Source organism: Bubalus bubalis, chromosome 7 (genome assembly GCF_019923935.1).
Source record: "Bubalus bubalis isolate 160015118507 breed Murrah chromosome 7, NDDB_SH_1, whole genome shotgun sequence".
NCBI lineage: Eukaryota > Metazoa > Chordata > Mammalia > Artiodactyla > Bovidae > Bubalus > Bubalus bubalis.
In genome coordinates this window covers 86,393,161-86,399,037 of record NC_059163.1, presented here as the reverse complement: position 1 = coordinate 86,399,037, position 5,877 = coordinate 86,393,161, and the positions used below count along the sequence as shown (strand labels likewise).

General features: G+C 41.2%; 1 pseudogene; it reads left to right on the top strand.

Annotated features, from left to right (window-relative positions):
• The first annotated feature begins 1,407 nt into the window (after window positions 1-1,407).
• Window positions 1,408-5,004, top strand: LOC102411125 (annotated as a pseudogene).
• The last annotated feature ends 873 nt before the right edge of the window (window positions 5,005-5,877 follow it).

Here is a 5,877-nt window from a genome sequence, read left to right as displayed (position 1 = left end):
CCACCAGGCTCCCTTGTCCCTGGGATTCTCCAGGCAAGAACACTGGAGTGGGTTGCCATTTCCTTCTCCAATGCATAAAAGTGAAAAGTGAAAGTGAAGTCGCTCAGTCGTGCCCGACTCTTAGCGACCCCATGGACTGCAGCCCACCAGGCTCCTCCGTCCATGGGATTTTCCAGGCAAGAGTACTGGAGTGGGGTGCCATTGCCTTCTCCTGGAATACAGTTACAGAGTGATAATTAGAGCATTTTGTTTGAAGTTTCCTGTTCCTTTTGTCTGGGAAAGAATAAACAAGGGCCTACTGCAATCCTTGCTCGTATCCTCTGTCTCCCTACAGGTCTGTAGTTGCCTGAAGGAGACATTGCCGTCTCTCCCAAGGTGGAAGACTGGGGAAGGAGGTAGGTGATCAGGATGTCAAAAGGCTGCTAGATCGTTCTAGAGTTGTAATTACTAATGAGAATTCATGAATCAACTCCTCAGCCAGGGGCCCATAGGCAACTTCTATTTTGATCAAACAATTATTTATCCTGACACGGGTGGAACATGTGGAGAACATTTCAGCAACAGAACTTATTTCTTTTTTTCATTTAAAAGCAAGATGATAAATTATCTCAGAGAATTGTTCTCATTTTCCTCTAAGAATATATATGTATATAAAAATAACATGTAAATAGAATACTATACAGTAGATTGAGTATTGGTACAACTCTGCCTAACTGGAAATAACATTGATTTTTAAAATCTATTGCTTAGGGAAGGTATAAATAATCTTTGCTGCCAAATTAATTATGTATTTTGTAATAATCCTTGTTTCAGTAGTCATCTTAAGTGTTGATTTCCTACATGGTGTGTTTTGTAACTAACGTTGGAAATGCAGGAGATCTCAGGAAAAGTTGTATTTCCCCCTATTTTTCAGTTACAAGGTTAACTATATATTTTTAAAAAGAAGGCTGCATGTGATACAGTGAGGAGGGTGTGAATCAAAGTCCCTGCCCTTTCTCACCAATAAATTATCATGACCTTGGGACAATCATTTAACCTCTGTGAACAACAATTCACATTTTTGCAAAACTTGGAAGTCTAATCTAGATCATTGGCGGGCAAACTGTTTCTATAAACAGTAATTAATACTTTAGGCTTTGCAGGGTATCTGGTCTCTACTGCAACGTTTAGCTCTGCTGTCATAGTGCGAAAAGCAATCACAGGCCAGCAGCGAGTCGGAGCTCTATGGAGGTGGCGGCGAGTATCGGGTGGTGGTTGCAGCAGCGACTCTTCTGAGCTGTTTCAAGCCGGTTCCGACTCCTTCCTCCCCCTTCCCTCCCCCTTTTTTGTTTTCCGTTCCCCTTCCCGCTCCCTTCCCTGTCCCCGACGACCGGATCCTGAGGAGGCAGCTGCTGTAGCAGCTGCTGAGTTCTCGGTGAAGGTTTTTCATTTCTCCCATCCTCTTCCCTCCCCACCCCATCCATTAATATTATTCTTTTGAAGATTCTTCGTTGTCAAGCCGCCAAAGTGGAGAGTGCGATCGCAGAAGAGGGTGCTTCTCGTTTCAGTGCTTCTTCGGGCGGAGGAGGAAGTAGGGGTGCACCTCAGCACTATCCCAAGACTTCGGGCAACAGCGAGTTCCTGGGGGAAAACCCCAGGGCAAAACGCTCAGAAATGGATTCCTGCACGAAGCACTAGACGAGATGACAACTCCTTAGCAAACAACTCCGCAAATGAAAAAGAAGGACATGATGCAATCCAGGAAAGTAAGAGGCATATTAAACAAGCTTACTCCTGAGAAGTTTGACAAGCTATGCCTTGAGCTCCTCAATGTGGGTGTAGAGTCTAAACTCATCCTTAAAGGGGTCATACTGCTGATTGGGGACAAAACCCTAGAAGAGCCAAAGTATAGCTCCCTGTATGCTCAGCTAGGTCTGCGATTGGCAGAAGATGCACCAAACTTTGAATGGCCCAGCAGCAGAGGGTCAACCAGGACAGAAGAAAAGCACAACATTCAGACGCCTCCTAATTTCCAAATTACAAGATGAATTTGAAAACCAAACCAGAAATGTTGATGTCTATGGTAAGGGTGAAAATCCCCTCCTCCCTGAGGAGGAGGAACAGAGAGCTATTGCCAAGATCAAGATGTTGGGGAACATCAAATTCATTGGAGAACTTGGAAAGCTTGATCTTATTCATGAATCTATCCTTCATAAGTGCATCAAAACACTTTTGGAAAAAAAGAAGAGAGTCCAACTCAAAGATATGGGAGAGGATTTGGAGTGCCTCTGTCAGATAATGAGGACAGTGGGGCCTAGATTAGACCATGAACGAGCCAAGTCCTTAATGGATCAGTACTTTGCCCGAATGTGCTCCTTGATGTTAAGTAAGGAATTGCCAGTGAGGATTCGTTTCCTGCTGCAGGATACCTTAGAGTTGCGAGAACACCATTGGGTTCCTCGCAAAGCTTTTCTTGACAATGGACCAAAGACGATCGATCAAATCCATCAAGATGCAGTAAAAGATCTAGGAGTGTTTATTCCTGCTCCTATGGCTCAAGGGATGAGAAGTGACTTCTTTCTGGAGGGACCGTTTATGCCACCCAGGATAAAAATGGATAGGGACCCACTTGGAGGACTTGCATGACAAACCTGGCATGTTTGGACAAATGCCAGGAAGCGGAACTGGTATTGGTCCAAGAGTTATCCAGGATAGATTTTCACCCACCATGGGGCTCCATCGTTCAAATCAGCTCTTCAATGGCCATGGGGGACACATCATGCCTCCCACACAGTCGCAGTTTGGGGAGATGGGAGGCAAGTTTATGAAAAGCCAGGGGCTAAGCCAGCTCTACCATAACCAGAGTCAGGGACTCTTATCCCAGCTGCAAGGACAGTCGAAGGGTATGCCACCTCGATTTTCTAAGAAAGGACAGCTTAATGCAGATGAGATTAGCTTGAGGCCTGCTCAGTCTTTCCTAATGAATAAAAATCAAGTGCCAAAGCTTCAGCCCCAAATAACTATGATTCCTCCTAGTGCACAACCACCACGCACTCTGGGACAGACACCTCAGCTTGGTCTCAAAACTAATCCACCACTTATCCAGGAAAAGCCTGCCAAGACCAGTAAAAAGCCACCACCATCAAAGGAAGAACTGCTTAAACTAACTGAAACTGTTGTAACTGAATACCTGAATAGTGGGAATGCAAATGAAGCTGTCAATGGTGTAAGAGAGATGAGAGCTCCTAAACACTTCCTTCCTGAGATGTTAAGCAAAGTAATCATTCTGTCACTGGATAGAAGTGATGAAGATAAAGAAAAAGCAAGTTCTTTGATCAGTTTACTCAAACAGAAAGGGATAGCCACAAGTGACAACTTCATGCAGGCTTTCCTGAATGTATTGGACCAGTGCCCCAAACTGGAGGTTGACATCGCCTTGGTGAAATCATATTTAGCACAGTTTGCAGCTCGTGCTATCACTTCAGAGCTGGTGAGCATTTCCGAACTAGCTCAACCACTGGAAAGTGGCACCCATTTTCCTCTCTTCTTACTTTGTCTTCAGCAATTAGCTAAATTACAAGATCGAGAATGGTTAACAGAGCTTTGCCAACAGAGCAAGGTCAATATGCAAAAAATGCTCCAAGAAATTGATCAAAATAAGGACCACATGCTGGAGATCTCGGAAGGAAAGGGACTGAGTTTCTTATTCCCACTTCTCAAACCGGAGAAGGAACTGTTAAAGCAAATAAAGTTGGATCCATCCCCTTAGATCATATATAAATGGATTAAGGATAACATCTCTCCCAAACTTCATGTAGATAAAGGATTTGTGAACATCTTTATGACCAGCTTCTTACAGTACATTTCTAGTGAAGTAAACCCACCCAGTGATGAAACAGATTCTTCCTCTGCTCCTTCCAAAGAACAGTTAGAGCAGGAAAAATAACTGCTTATTTTCTTCAAGCCAGTACTGCAGAAATTCCTTCATGATCATGTTGATCTACAAGTCAGTGCCCTCTATGCCCTTTGGGTTCACTGCTACAACAGCAGCTTTCCAAAAGGCAGGTTACTCCGCTTTTTTGTTCACTTCTATGACATGGAAATTATTGAAGAAGAAGCTTTCTTGGCTTGGAAAGAAGATATAACCCAAGAGTTTCCAGGGAAAGGCAAGGCTTTGTTCCAGGTGAATCAGTGGCTAACCTGGCTAGAAACTGCTGAAGAAGAAGAATCAGAGGAAGAAGCCGACTAAAAGAACCAGCCAAAGCCTTAAATTGTGCAAAACATACTGTTGCTATGATGTAACTGCATTTGACCTAACCACTGCGAAAATTCATTCCGCTGTAATGTTTTCACAGTATTTAAAAACAGAAGCACGTCAGTTAGGATTTCCTTCTGCATAAGGTTTTTTTGTAGTGTAATGTCTAAATCATAGTCTACCATCAAATATTTTAGGAGTATCTTTAATGTTTAGATAGTATATTAGCAGCATGCAATAATTACATCATAAGTTCTCAAGCAGAGGCAGTCTATTGCAAGGACCTTCTTTGCTGCCAGTTATCATAGGCTGTTTTAAGTTAGAAAACGGAATAGCAACACTGAATACTGTAGAAATGCACTTTGCTCAGTAAGACTTGAGTTGTTGCAATATTTGATTATCCATTTGGTTGTTACAGAAAAATTCTTAACTGTAATTGATGGTTGTTGCCGTAATAGTATATTGCCTGTATTTCTACCTCTAGTAATGGGCTTTACGTGCTAGATTTTAATATCCTTGAGCCTGGGCAAGTGTACAAGTCTTTTTAAAAGAAACATGGTTTACTTGCACAAAACTGATCAGTTTTGAGAGATCGTAAATGCCCTTGAAGTGGTCTTTGTGGGTGTGAAACAAATGGTGAGAATTTGAATTGGTCCCTCTTATTATAGTATTGAAATTAAGTCTACTTAATTTATCAAGTCATGTTCATGCCCTTATTTTATATACTTGTATCTATCAATAAACATTGTGATACTTGAAAAAAAAAAAAAGCAATCACAGACACATGTCTAAATGGGCATGGCTGGATTCCACTATTTATAGACATTGAAATTTGACTTTCATACAATTTTCATGTCATGAACTATTATTTTCTTTCATTTCTCCCCCAACCATTTAAAAATATGAAAAGTATTCCCAGTTCATTCTCATGAACTGTACATAAAACAGGGTATGGACTGGATTTAATTCAGAGGCCCTGATTTCCTAACCCTTGAACTAGATCTCTGCTGAGAACAAAATTCCCTTTGACTTTGGCTTTCTTGGGGCTGAAATGGCAAAGGTGCAGGTCAGTCTTGAGGTAAAGAAGTAAAATGAGAATCAAGATTTTAGAGAAGTTGCAGAAGATATTATAATGGAGTAATGTTTGGGGAATGGTGCAACAAGAAACTAGCTGAGGAAAGGGACAACTCAGGGAAAAGAGTAACTCCGAGTAGTAGAGTTGCCTAACTAATGGCCAGAATGTGTAAGTAAGATATCTCTGGCTTGAACTGAAACAGAAGTAAACCTGGAAAAGAAATAGAGATAGGTAGAGATGACAATAGATATGACATTATATGTTTTTTAATGCATGTTTGCATGTGTTAGCAATCATTAATACCCAGAACTATGCAGAAAACATTGTGAGTGAGTATGGAAAAAATCAGACATGACCAATATGTGCAAGAAAAGAGGAATAAGGATATGAACACAAGATGAATAAAAATCAAAACATTTTAAATGAGTTTATAAATGAGTTGTCTTCTCCTACAGCCATTTATTTATTTATTTTTTAATTTAAATTTATTTATTTTAATTGGAGGCTAATTACAATATTGTATTGGTTTCGCCATACATCAACATGAATCTGCCACGGGTGTACACGT